At 34.0% G+C, this 15355-nt stretch overlaps 1 pseudogene; it reads right to left on the bottom strand.

Annotated features, from left to right (window-relative positions):
• Positions 1-13966: 13966 nt before the first annotated feature.
• Positions 13967-14994, bottom strand: LOC104867299 (annotated as a pseudogene).
• Between the last annotated feature and the right edge of the window lie 361 nt (positions 14995-15355).

The raw sequence follows: 15355 nt of genomic DNA, 5'->3' as shown, positions 1-15355 counted from the left end.
TTTGCCATCTCTTCATGATGCCCCAGTGCCCTCTCCAATCTTTTACCTTCTCTGATAGCCTCAGTGGCACCTCAGTTAGACACCATCTTCAGGGAGTTTTATAGAATTCTAATTCTTAGGATAAGTAATATTAAAAAATACGATTATGGTTAGGATTTTCTTGAACTGATTCCAAATTTAACTTTGATAGTTGAAGATTCAATCTCCTCTCCCAACTGCAACCCAAATACTGGTTTTAGGTTTTCCTAATATTTTGGTTCAGGAAAATTTGGAGAAGTTCGGAGTTAGTGCTGGTTTTAGATTTTGGCTAATTTAAGAAAAAATGAAAAAAATATCACCAGGACTCACTTTTGTCTACAACATATCAGCTTGTATTCTCTTTCTTATTATGCTGACATAATTTTGTGATTGTGAAATGGTTATGTTCTACAGTTAAAAAACAAAAGGAAAAAGATCTGCTTCACACAGTTCCAACAACTATTATAAGCACAATCTTGTTACTTGTGAACAACTTTGAAAAAAACAAAAATTTATCTCTCTGCACATGGGACTAGAATTAAATATCCTGTTTTGATACTACATTTTAAGTTATATAACAATTTGGTAAAAGTGATCATATGCTAAAGCATCTGAATATATTTAATTTTTCTGTAATAGCATTTATAAAATAGATCTTTCACATTATACTGAGGGTTTTGTTTGAAATTTTTAGTTTTCTTTATCTTTGCAGCACATCTTGGCCTTCTTGATAGGCAACCCCCCCAAAAATGCAGTGAAGATGAGTGTGTTGGGGCAGCCGGGCTTGGGAATACATTTTCTTATATGACATTTTGCCTGAAGTATAAAAATGTGCTTTAGTACTGCTGGTTGGCATTTTTTAATGCAGGTGGTAAATGTGTTTTCCAGAGGTATGACATAAAGCAAAAGGAAGAAGAGCTTCTGTTTTCTGGCCTTTTAAGTAGTGTGTATTGGATAGTAACAGTGAGTCACAGTAGGGAGCTCAAGGAAAGAAAAGTGTGAGGTCCCTGAGATCTTTTCATTTTATTTGAGTGTATAGTATTAAGATGCTTAGAAATGGGACTCTATTGTCCCTTCTCTTACAGGCACTTTACATTTCTTTCTGTGACCACAGCAACCACACTCAGTACAGACATCCTCAAAATCTGTTTATATTAGTATAAATAGAAAAACTATAGACAGGTTTCTGATTTTCTCTGCAGGCATTTTTAGAATGTATCTGTGTGCTGCTTTACTTTGTATATAAGGGATAGCAGCACATTGAGGACTGTCTGAACTTTGGGTTCTTTTCTCAGCTGCCCATTTTTATCCTGGCATCAGTCCCATTTTAAAGGCTGGGTTAATACAAAGTTTCTTCACATGACTTGACTTTGGCCTCTCCCATTCTTCAAATATAACGTGGGGCTTCTTGAGTAAGGATTTACTTTCACATAATTTAGCTTTCCTCCTTCTCCTATATGTTCATTCACATTTTCTCTGTCCTAAAGATATGCTAACCTTTGCCTATAACCTTATTCTCCAACTGCTAGTTTATGCATAGCTTCTCTGGTTCCTAACTATGCACCCTTCACCATCGTGGCTTCCTAATTTAGACTTTGCTCATTACAGGGCATGCCATAGGGCCCCGGATTTAGCTCAGTGGTTCTGCCACCTGCCTTGCAAGTGTAAGGACCCAAGTTTGATAACCAGTACTATTAAAAAAAAATAGTAAAAATAGAGGGCATTGCCAGAAGACTAGATTGAGTCTGTTAGAAGACCAGATTGTGGTATATACAGTGTATAGTTGCCAGTAGTTGAATCCTATAAATTAATAATGTATTTAACATTATAAAGCTTCTTTGGTTTAACTTTATATTCTGAGAAGTAGATTCAGATGGACAAAAGCTACACTTAACATTTCTTCCTGCTACTTTAGCTACTTACTAATTAAAATTGGAGTTTGTATTTCCTGCTCTTTACTAAGAAAGGTTGTTTTGGAGATAACCAGGTCAATCAGTTTAAATTGGAAAAAGACTCCAAATGGAATCTATTTGTAGAGTTTAACATAAAGACTTCCTTAATCCATTATTCTATTCCATTTCGCCCTTCATATTTACTGAAAGAACAAATATCAGCATTACATGTCTAAAGGAATTAGTAATAAGCCTATTTTAGCAAAATAAATCAATTGAAATAGGTTTTAAAAGACATAAGAATAATCAACTTCATGCAGTGACTGTGTACATGCAGATACATTATAGAAAAGGTCATTAAATCTCCATTTACTCAAGGATGGAGTTTATCTAAAGTAGTTTGCTTCATTCATCTCTACCATTTTTTATTGTGTAAATCTTTGCATTTCATAAATGATATTCACATAAGCATTAATTCTGTTATTAAACTTTTTCCTAATAAAATACACAACATCTGTGCTTCTTATTTTGGAGAATTTTTGCCAAAAATATTAATAATGTTATCATTAAAAATATAAAGGTTTGATTGACAAGCTTCTGAGCCTATGAAGAAAACTATACTAGGGAATTATGCTAAGCCATCATTACTTTGTATCATTTAATAAGCTGATTTTGCCATAGCTACCTAAATGTGTTTATTATATCCAGGAGAAATACATGCTGGCCTGCAGTGATTATTAAATTTGGTTTAGAAATCTCAACATTATTGACTACATTTCAGTGAAACCCATAAATCAGCATATATTTATTTAAATGTAGTTATATGCCAAAGTAGACCTATATGGAACACTACCAGTGTATGTTGTGAATTGTCTGATATTTTTTAATAGCTAGAGGCACTTGCATAAAGAGAGAAGGCTATCAAAGAAAGTGTCTATATCAGAAATGCTTTTTGTACCTACTGAAGTGTGGTCAACTTATCTAGACTAAATCCAGCACATGGTATCTTTTTTAATCATAGAAAACTATTGTTTTCATAGGAATATGACTAAAGTTTTGATATCTTAATTTTTAAGGTAGCCAATAAATGTTTAAAGGATAATATTTTGCATCTCATTAATTGGCAATATTTTATGAAGGAAAAAGCAGATATTTGTAGAATCTCAAAATCTATCATTTTCACAATTACATCTCTATATTTGAAGACTGATCATTTAAAACTTCAAATAATAAACATCACTATAAAAATGAAGAGAAATGTGTTGAAAACACTATTATGATTTTTCATGAAAATATCAGCACAATCAGACGCTATTTTATAATTTGTAAGCTAAAGAAAAACAAGCTTTTCTTCAGCATACTTTAATAACTCTTCATAGTTAATGAAAATGATTGATTCTTTTTCACATTTATATTGCAATTACTCTTTTCTTGTTATCTTATGTAAAACTTCTTTATTGATAATCAGACTGAAAACTTTACCTCATGATACTCAGAGGTTTATAGTGTGCTAGTTTAGACACAGATTTCCTGTTTATTCTCATCTCCACCTTGCCTTTTTCAAAGCCTCTATTTAGACATAAAATAGTATAAAATTAAAATTAGCACTCAACTGAAGAGAGATAGGAAGTAAAACTAGCTGAATAACATTTCTGCACATCATAAATGTCAATGCAAAGCGATTCCAGGCAAATATTCCGTTGTTTAGAGGGAAAAGATACTATTACCTAAATGCTTGCTCTTTTACTGATGCAGTCCCTATGTTATGTGACACTGAGAAATTTTCTGCCTAGCTGAACTTTCACAGATGTGCTAGAAATGCTTATTTCTTTTTGTTGCTTTTGTTACATCATTATTATATTGCATGCAAATGCAGAATCTTTACAAACTTTCAATATTATGGATCAACTTTTTCAGGATTTCCTTTTTCACAATAAAATATTATATTGTTAACTCTCATTTGTCTTATTGCTGGTTATGAAATAACTACTACCAGCTGTGGATTAAGTATTTCAAAAGGAAAAAATGTAGGATTATTAATGTTCCACAATAAACAACATTAAGTAGCATTTATACCAACCCCTTTTTTTCAAAATTGGATTAGTCACAGATAAAAGAGTTGAAGTGACTTTCTCAAATGTGGGAAGCCAGGTATCTCATGGCTCAGAATTGGTACAAGCTAAGGAAATTGTTCTGAGAATGATTCATGATGCACTATGATCTCTATCATCACTATCTCTCATTTTAATTGTGAATAAAGCCTTTGAACAATGAAAGAAAATGTGATATAATAAGTACTCTGATTTCTTTATGTGAGATAAGGTGTGTAAGTATAAGTAACTTCAATATAGTGTTTTCCTACAAAAGTATATTTTTTAAATTAAGACAAAAGATGGAAAGGATGTTATAATTGATAGGCAAAGGAAGAATTCTCAGGGAAGCTTATCTTGAAAGAAGAGTCAGTACAAGGTTCAAAGTTTAAATAAATATTTACTCAAGGTAAAGAACATACCTTACAGAAAGCAATAACTCTTAGAGAATTAATTCCCAATTTTAATGAGAATATAATTTGTATAAGAAATAAAAAACAACAAGAGATGAGGAAGAAGAAAAATAAATATGAGAGGCCATATGTGCTATACAAAGGGTTTGTTCATTAGCCTTTGTTTTATATGGAATTTTGGATACAAATGATTCAAAGAAAAAAATTACCACAGTGGTATTGCTTCAATCTACAGCATAATGTCCCCCAAAAGTTACATGTACACAGAAATGAGGCTCTGGGAAAGCAATGGGCACATGGAAACCCTAAGTTCCTCAGTGGTTGAGGTAATTTGATAGAATTATTGAGAGGTAATGGACTCTAGAGTTCAGGCTTATTTAAAGAGAGAGAGTCTAGTGGGTGTGGCCATGAGGATGATACCTTGTCCCCGGCCCATTCTCTGGAACTTTCCCTTTTTTTTTCTCTGCTTTGCGGCTGCTATGAATTGAGCACTTTTCCTGTACTATGCCCTTTTCCTAAGATTGTTTTGACCTTGAAGCCAGCTGATCATGATTGAAACTTCTCACTTAGCCAAAATAAAGCTTTCTCCCATGAACTTGTGTGAGTCAGGCTTTTCTCACTAGAATACAGTGTGCCTTCAGTTGAATCTCAGCTATAGTACTAACACTCATTTACGTTTTTACTATGTTTTATAATAAAAGTACTTAACAGATTTTATGAGGATTGAATGAATTATCACATTTATAATATTTTGAATATTCCATTGTATATGTTCAAGAAATTTTAACTTTCCATACCATTCAATACAATATTTAACACAATAAAGCAACACAAATTAAATATAGCTCAGTTGCAAAACTTGAAAACATCTGCAGAGCAACTTTAATAGATAATGTAAAAGGTAGTTTAAGGAAACAATATAGTGATAATGTCCCATTACAGTGGTAGTATGCAGGTGATTATTTTGCTTGAATAGTTTATAAATGACTTTACATGAATATATATACATTGCTAGGAAGTCAGTTGCTTCTCTTTTATACTAAAAGTGAGCAACAATAATTATACAAACATTGAGATTATTGTTCTCCAATAATACAAATTTACACAATCAAATTTCCAAATAATAGGAACATAAATGATCTTATATATTGGGCATAATTAAAAAGATCTCAGATTCATTAAATGAGGTTGTCATTTTTTTTAATGTAAGAAAAAGTAATAATAGAAAGTAATGTCTTTCATTCAATCCATTTGAAATACATGTGGTAAAGTCAGATGAAGAGTGATATAAATAATCTGTATTTATGAAATATATGTGCATATTGTGTATCATAAAACAACATTTTGGTCAATAACAGACTTAATAAGACAATGCTCCCACAAGACTATAACGAAACTGAAAATTTCCAGTGGCCTAGTGACATGAGAGCAGTTGTAATGTCATAGTGCAAAGTCATTACTCACATGTGTGTACTGCTATGCTAGTCATATAAAATTGTGGCATAAATGTTAGTATATAATTATGTAAAATACATCATACATGATGAGGACAAAAAGTGATTGTTACCAGTTTATGTACTTGCTTTACTTACTACCATTAGAATATATTCCTACTACTGATTAAAACAAATGAACTGTCAAACAGCCCGATCCTCCAAAAGAAGGCATTATTATTGTGGGAGAGGACACTGCAGGCATGCCATGGCCCCTGAAGGTCTTCCGGTGAAGCAGGAAGTAAATATGGAAGACAATGCTATTGATGACTCTAAGTGTGTTTGTCTAAGTCAATGTGTGAGTTTGTGTCATAACTAAAAAAGATTAAAAAGTAAAAACTCTTAAAATAGTAAAAGTCTATAGACAAAAGACAAAAAACAGAAATACTTTTGTACATCTGTATAATGTGTTTAAGCTAAGCATCATTTTTAGAAAACTCAAAAACCTAAAATAATGTTACAATTAGTTAATTTCTAGCTAAAGGAAGAATTTTTTGCTAAACTTATTGTTGCCTAAGTGAACAGTATTTCAAAGTCTCTGGTGATGTCTCACCCTCCACACTCACTTGCCACTTTCTGGCACATACGAAACAACTTCTAGTCCTGCAAGCTTCATTCATGTTCAGTTTCCTACACAGGTGCCCCCTTTTTATCTCTTTAATATATTTTATTGTACTTTTCCTCATTTGGACACACAAATCCTTACTGTTGGCTGCAGTGCTACATGATGTGCTGGTTTGTAGTGAAGGAGCTATAGTTTATACCATGCAGGTTTATGGCAGGTCATCCCATCTAGGTTAGTGTGAGTGCACTCCATGCCGTTCACACCCACAAAGTCACCTAATGATGCATTGTTCAGAATTTGTTGCCTCATGAATCAACACATGACTGATTGTATAAATATATTAACATAAACTATAGGGCGTCATTGCAATACAGTTCTATGAGGATAGAAGTATTTCCCACTATTTTGCTTTCATGCTCCCTGATTTTCTGTTATATCCTATGGATGTAGCTGAGATGACAGAAATGGACCATAACCACTCATCTATGTAGCAAAGCTGTCCTTCAGAAAGACATCCATGTGGTGCTTCAGACCAGCTTCTCTCTTCAAATCCAATTCAGAATCCCCATTGCTGTCTTCTGATTGTGTGAGAGGGTATTTAAAAACGAAGTGTATCCCAAAGAGGAAATAAAAATAAACATACTATTTCAAGCCAACTGATTTCTTCATGACTCATGACATAGGAATACATTTTGTTGGCAATGATATAGATAAATTAACATTGACATTATTCTACTATTTCAAGTGCACTGGTACATAAATGGATTTTGTATAAGTTATGCAAATTGTTATATATTCAGCTGAACCATTAAATCACTTCATTTCAAAATATCTATTCAGTTCAACTAATGAAGTTGTAGAACATTGTCACATAATAACAGGCTACACAGACAGCTGTCAATATCATTCCACTCATTCATTTCTTGCTTGTAAGCATTCTCACTGATATTTAGGTGATGGGAAACAATGGCAGGGTAATTTCACACAACTTCTGAATTCAGGAAATGAGTGTAGAAAACTAAATGATAATTTTCAATAAAATCTCCCTAGGGTTATAACATAGGATAATTTATTTTTCCAACTCATGATTTCTCTTTTCCTCTTCCCTCTCCTTGCATGAGCAAAAAGGTATTTTTCCTGATTCTGTATTCTCTTAATAACTTACCGGTCTCCTCATCCCTTGCTTTGAAGGCTTGTATTATCGCTGATCACCTTTATTCTTCATGTCCAATGCCTCTTTGTCAGGGCTTCTTTTTACCCTCCCATAAACAAACTTTTACACTACTCTACTTGCCAACATAACTTAAAAAGTCTCATTTGTGGATACGCAGACTATTGTAATATTGCTAGTGAGTCTCCAAACACCAATCTCTTATGCATTCTTTTTCATTTAATTTTTCATTCATTCTTTCAAAATTAAAAGCATTGGTACATTTTAGACATGCATAATGATCATATTCATCATAGGGAATTTGTACATGTACATAATATAATTTGATTGTTCTTTTTCCCCCAATCCCCTTCCTCACTTCAACTCCTCTTTCTTTCCTTATTTACAAATGCTTTGTTTCCATTTTCCTTGTATCTTTTCTTTTCCCTTCCTTCCTTTCCCGTTCCCCCTTCCTTTGTTTATCCTCACATTTAAATTTAATTATTTTCCTCCTATTTCTCATATATATTGTATATTTTCATCCTTATTTAGCCTTTTGGTTTCTCACACTAGAGAAACAGCTCAATATTTAAATATGTGTGCCCAATTTAATTCACTCAAAAGTATGGTCTCAAGATTCATCTGTTTACCTAGAAATGTCTTAATTGTATCCTTCTTAAGAATCAGTCTAACAAAGGAAGTAAAAGACATTTATATTGAAAACTACCATACTCTGAAAAGGGAGATTGAAGGAGATAACAGGAAATGATATCCCTTGTTCTTGGGTAGGAAGAAACAATAGTGAAAATGACCATATTTACAAAATTGTTAAGGCAGATTTAATGCAATCCCAGTCAAAACACCAATAGCATACCTCACAGAATTAGACAAAATATTTCTGAAACTCATTTGGAACCAGAAGAGATCTAGAATAGCAAAAACAATTCTGGGCAAAAATCAGACCTCCCAGATTTAAAGTCCCAATCCAAAAATGGTCATGTAAAATGCATAGACAATTCTCAGTACAAATGGCAAATAAACATGAAAACAATGTTCAACATCACTGATCATTTTAGAGATGCAAAGTAAAACAGTACTGAGAGTCCATATCAAAGATTGGCTATTATCAAGAAATCAACCAATAATATATGTTGTCAGGAGTGTGGGGAAAATGAACCCTTCTCAACTGTCAGTGAGTGTATAGACTGGTACAGTCACTGAGAAAATCAATGTGCAGATTTCTCAAAAAGCTAAAACTAGGGGTTCCACTTCACTTAGCTCTTCCTGTTCTTGGTATCTTCCCAAAAGAATTAAAAGCATCATATTAGAGTACTTTATGCACACCCGTGTTTCTAGCAGCACAATGAGTAATAACTACATCTTGGAAACAGCTCAAATGCCCATCAAAGGATGAATAAAGAAGATGTGGTTTTGATCAAGAAATACTGGAGTACTACCTACTGGGCCATACAGAAGAATGAACTTGTGACATTTCTTGTGCATTCTCTTTGGTACTTTGTACTCAACACTGCTTTGATCATGTCTTTCCTTTGCTAAAAAATGTTTCTTCAGTAAAAATCTTTCCTCAGTAACTTCATGATTGTTTCACAATTAAGGTAAAGAAAAAGAATCTATGACTCATGTTTAGATTCAAGTTTCTAACTTCTCTAACCATTGCATACAGCTAGGTAGGTTGCTAGTTTCACTTCTGAAGACATCTTTAAGCTTCTGTTCTTGCCATACTTTCTGTCAGGTAAATCCTACCTGAGCTCAGATGTATCTCAGTGGAAGAGTGTTTGCCTAGCGTGCAAATGAAGATATCAGATATCTGTCCAGCCCTTAGCCTCTTCCTCTGAAAACTCTATGTTATGACTCCTTCCTTAAGCAATTCTTTTATATTTCTTTAATAATTTTATTGTACTCTAGTTCTTAATACACTTATATTCCACTAATTATGGTGTGGTGTTATACTCTGACAAGATGAGATGTTTGCTTTTTGCATAGTATTTTTACCACCATTATGTTGTAGGCCTTTATACAAATATACAAATGATCATACACACATATGTGTATGTATGTATGTATATATATATATATATATTCCACTAATTATGGTGTGGTGTTATACTCTGACAAGATGTCGATGTTTGCTTTTTGCATAGTATTTTTACCACCATTATGTTGTAGGCCTTTATACAAATATACAAATGATCATACACACATATGTGTATGTATGTATATATATATATATATATATATATATATTGGACTATATATTACATAATACATTATGTAGACATGTATATCCAAATATATGCATGATCACATGTCTTTCTGTACATCTGTATCCCCTAACACACACTGTAGCACACACTGCTAACCACTACTTGTCCTCCCTATCCAGGATAAGAAAACATTAGGCTGAAGGCAGAAATCCTGTAATGTTCATCTTGTTAGAATGTGATCCCTCATTAACTCACAATATTAAATGAAACACTTGAGTTAGTAACCAAATCGAGAAAGAACCAGTTGAATATATGTATGATTAGGGACTTTATCATATCATTTTTAGATTAATTATATGGTTCATTATACCAGAATGTCTGCTTAATTTCAAAACTAGTTTTCCCCCTTTAGAATTTGGCTTTCAGCATGAAAGCTTTATATGTTCTTTCTTTAAAAATAAAAACTGTGATTTCTATATCTGACATAGCTCCAATAAATAAACAAACAAATAAATAAATAATAGTTTGATTTAAGAGAATGGAGAACTTTGGCCAATAAAAAGAGCAAATTTTAAAACAAAAATGACACCACACAGTAAATCATTGGTTTTGCTAAATGAGAAGTTGCTTAGAGTTTTTTTCAGCTTAACTGTGCACAGCTATTAGTTAACATATTCTATCCAAAGAATGCAGACTACAGTAAAAACAATAATGCATTTTTTTCTATTGTAGAAAATATATATAGTTATGTCATGAGATGACAATAAGTATATAAGGTCAAAAAACTTCCAGAAAATTAACCAATAATCAAAGTGCATGCTTACAAGTTTTCTTTGGTCACTTTGTAAAACCCCTCAATACAAAATTATTTCCTTAGAATGTTGAATTAATTTCATTTCTTTAAAAGTATTTTTTTCTCAGATTTTCAGTAAATATATTAAGCAAACAAGAAAGGGAATGTAACAACATTAGAAATTAGGGAAAGAGCTGGGGATTTAGCTCAGTGGTTTTGGTGCCTGCCTCACAAGAGCAAGGTCCTGAGTTCAATCCCCAGTGCCAGAACTAAAAAAAGAAAAAAAAAGAAAGAAATTAGGGAAAGATCTTCACTAAATGTAACAACAGCAGAAATTAGGGAAGACTGTTCAATTACCAAATGAAAGATGTTCTGTTAGAAACTTTAACATATCAGTTTGAGGGAAATAATAACCAAAAAGGAAGTAAACATTTTTTTTCTGAGATAATTGAATAGAGTTTCCAGCAAGGCTCCTTTAAATTTATGGGAAAGGTCAGGCTATTAGACAGGCAGGTAGTTGGGCACACAAAAAGCAAGGATCTCAACTGAATATGCAACGTGGAGCAATGCAAGCAACTAGAGAAAGATAATTGTTGTTCTTCTTACATCCCTAATGTTATGGAATGTGGGTTTGCAGTAGCAAACACTTTTCCTCTCTGTTGGAAACATGCCTGACAAAGTCTATCAAAAAGAGGATCCCCCATTTGGATTGAGTGTTCCCAGGATTACTGTGTGACTGTCATTCTTCATTACCCTCCATGGTGGGTGACATAATTTTTTAGTCACATTGTCACCTCTTTCTTACTTTTCTCTCATGTGTTATTAGTGCATAAGTTGAAGAAATGTCCTATGATACTCATAGAAGACATTTTTCCTCTTGTTTTGCTTGTGTGAATGTCTTTGCATCTGTTGACCAAGTATGCAGTTGTATATAGAAATCTGTTTCTCTTAAGACCTGAATGCATGATTCTGATTCTTCCTGGAAATATACTGTTAGTATGGAAAGAATAGCCCCTGTCTGATGCTAGTCTCTTGTAGGAAACTGTTTTATTTTCTGCATAGTTCTTTCAAAATTTTTCCTTTACCTTTTTTTTTTCTGTATCTCTAATGTTCACAGTGATAAGTCCATCTGTTTGTTTTCCTCATTCATTATGCTAAACACTTATTTCCCGCTTTGATCTTAAGATTTTGTTCTTAGCTCTGGGAAAGTTATTTTAGCTTTTAAAAATTTTCCTTTTCTTTGTTATCTCTATTCAGTTCTTTTGTAATTCAGTAATATAAAGTTAGACCTCCTGGACTGTTTTTTTCATAATGTCTCTTTTTCTTTCTGTCTTACTCATGGTCCTTTCTTTTCTATAATCACATAAATAATGTTCTGAAATTTACCTTCTGAACATTTTATTAAATATTTATTTTGCAATCATTTTTTATTTTCAAAAGTCTTCCATTGTTCTTTCATTGTTTAATATTCTTTTGACTTGCAAGATACTAATTAAAATATGTTAATGTTTAGGTTTAGCTTTCTTTTTAATTTCCTGTCTTCTGTTTCTACATTCTCTTATATTTACTTTTTGTCATTTTTAAAATTTACATTTATCGGGCAGCGGATTTATCTCGGTGGTTCTGCTACCTGCCTTGCAAACTAAAGGAACCGAGTTTGATCTCCAGTACCAAAAAAGAAAGAATAAAAACTTACATTCATCATTCAAGCTTCCTTAACCTCTCTAGGGATACTTGAACATCCATTGATACTTAAGATTTAATGCATATAAATAATATTTAAATTTTTTATTGCATTGGTTAGCTCTATCATCTAGAAATTTCTCCATGGAATTATATATCAGTGGGTTTCCATTAAAAAAATGGAATGGAATAATATGAGAAAGAATATGGAAACAACATCTTTGTAGATAGGGAGGGAAGGAGGGGTTGAAGGGAGGGTAGGGAAATGGGGAAAAAATAAACCCAAGATGGATTATGTAAAGGTGGTAAATGTCATTATATAATATACCTTAAATGTACCAATAATTAAAAAATATATGACCAGTGAAGAAGGGAGAAATGGAGAAATAGACAAAAGACACATTTGCAGAGACAGACAGAGAGGCTGGGCATAGTGACACATGCCTGTAATCACAGTACTCTGGAGGCTGAGGCAGTAGGATTGCTGTGAGTTTGAGACCAGCCTGAGCTACATAGTGAGTTCCAGGTCCGTCTCAACAACATAGTGAGACCCTGTCTCAAAACATCAAAAAAACAGAGACAGAGAAACCAAAAGATCTTTATCACAAGGAATCGATTTGTGCTATTGTTGAAGATGACTAGACATACCTGCACTCTGTAGGAGAGGCTACTACGAGCAGCAGACTACAAACTAAGGCAGAAGGTAAAGCTGTAGTCTGCATGTAGAATTTTTTTTCTATCTTAGAGAAAAATAAAGGTCTGTTTTTAAATTTTTTTTACTGATTGAACCACTCAGGCAATCAAGCGAAATTTCCTTTCCTCAAAAATCAACTCATTTTATGTATAAAGCACTTCTACAAAATGCCTGCAAAGCAATATTAGACTCATGGCTGAATAACTGGTAATATCTCTTAGCCAAAGTGACATATAAAACTGAGAGCTACAATGAAACAATATGTCCAATTCTTTTGCTACAAGGAAGTAGAAAGTATGGAAACAGATTTTTTAATGGTTAAGAACATGGACACTAGATGTAGATTATCTGACTTCAAATTGTACTTTTCCTAATTATTGGTTCTATTACATAGGCTCTATGAATTTCTACTTCCTGAAATGTAGAAGGGGAAGAGTAGTAATACCTCCTTCAGAAGTGTGAGACAAGATACAATTGCAAATATATAAAAACATCAGAACCTTACTGTTTACATAATAAATACATGATGAGACTTTGCTGCTCTTGCTGATATCATTGATACTGCTGTTTTTATGTTGGCTGTAACAATTCTGTGGGTGGTACAGGGGTGGGGGGAGTTGACACCTGACCCAGACAGACATTACCACAGGTGTTGTTACCTAAGAAATCACCTTTACGGTGTACCTTCTTCTCCCAAACTTCAGTCACCTGCCACAACTTCTCTTCCTCACTGAAAGCCAAGCCCTTAAACTTTTTTTTTTGATGAACAGAAGGGTTTATTCCAGCAGTAAGTTTGAAACTCTTGTTTTAATTATGGGTACTACAATAATTTTATCAGGAATAGACAATTTCCTACCCTGTCATAGATATAAAAATTCCTCTTGTACTTTTATGCAACACCAATCAACAAGCAGATTCAGTCTACATTTGCTGTGATTGATCGATTGAGTTTACATAAGCTTCTTCTTCAGCGACTCGGGCATCTTGGGTGGAGGCGGGTGAGGGGGCCTGAAGTAGTCCTTCACAGAGTCATAGATGAACCACCGTAGTGCAGTCAGAGTACCAATCATGATGATACAGGCACAGTCCCTTCCATACACCTCTAAAGCCAAGTCTCGGGAGGACCCGAGAAGCATTACTACCTTAATCTTTATTTAGCACAGATACCACAGATCCTCAAGGTGAGAAAAAATTGCACAGAAGACTCCAGCTTTGTAGATTGCCATAAATGTTACAATGAGCTGCTCTGCCTTTGTACATTCACTTCGTGGCTTAGGAACCACAAATGTGTACAATGTTCCACCAGTACGTTCAAAGCAGGCAAACTGCATCATGGGGTATACTATTTGTCTCATCCAGAGACGGGCAACTCCGTCGGAGAATGCTTTTAGGCCTTTTTCCTTATACATTTTGGAAACAGCATCACTCAAAGTGTTAGCACAACCTGATGGGTTTGAATTCGAACTTTAGCAGCTTCCATGGGAGCCAAGGCGATATCAGCAAAGAATTCAGCACTGGTGGAGGCAGCCAAATATTGTGATGTACACCAGAGGTAGGCATTCTCCTCACCAAGCATGTTGCTGTACAACACTTCGAAGACTTCATAAAAGCCAAACTTGCAAAGCCCTTGCATAGAGTAGCCAATGAAAGTTGGAGCCCATCCCTTAGCCAAACCAGGAACACCAACTTCTTTAAGTGTAATGGAGAATCCATTAAATATGTCCTTGTACTTTTGGGGTCCACCTGCACATGGCATTTCACTAAACTCAGGGGAACCACAGCAGTATGTCAGCCCACAGCTTACGACCTTCATGTAGCCATATTCACAACTGTACTCTTCCACAGCGGTGGCCGCCAGATTGCTGGAGTGGGGCGGAGTGCCCGGGGCCCTAGCAGGGATGCTGCTGGGGCCTAGGAGGCCATCACGCACAAGCTGCAGGTGAGGCGTATTGAAGGGGTTTGCCCGTGCCAAGTGCATCACGACAAGAACATCTTGCTAAGATGGCAAACACCCAACAGCCCCTTCTGACAGGCTGAAGCTTACCTTTAAATTTTTTTTCAGCTCTTTATAACATCCAGCCATATATCACACAATGTATGGGCTCAGCTACATTTAAGAGTTCATAAAACTTGTATTTTTTTCCTTGTTAATCTCTGTAGTGTGAGTTCACTTCATAGACTATTAGTGTAAGATCTCTAGAGGGAAAAGAATAAATTTAACAAATTTCTACTCTCAGAAAAATATATATTGAATTGATATTTTCCTTCCTTAAATATTTGTAAAATTCAACAATAAAGCCATCTAGTCATGGAGTTTTAAGTATGAGTTTTAAACAAAA

This window comes from Fukomys damarensis, unplaced genomic scaffold (genome assembly GCF_012274545.1).
Source record: "Fukomys damarensis isolate Sample0158 unplaced genomic scaffold, DMR_v1.0_HiC HiC_scaffold_2, whole genome shotgun sequence".
Classification (NCBI taxonomy): domain Eukaryota; kingdom Metazoa; phylum Chordata; class Mammalia; order Rodentia; family Bathyergidae; genus Fukomys; species Fukomys damarensis.
The sequence above is the reverse complement of the archived record's forward strand: the minus strand, read 5'-3'. Positions and strand labels throughout refer to the sequence as shown.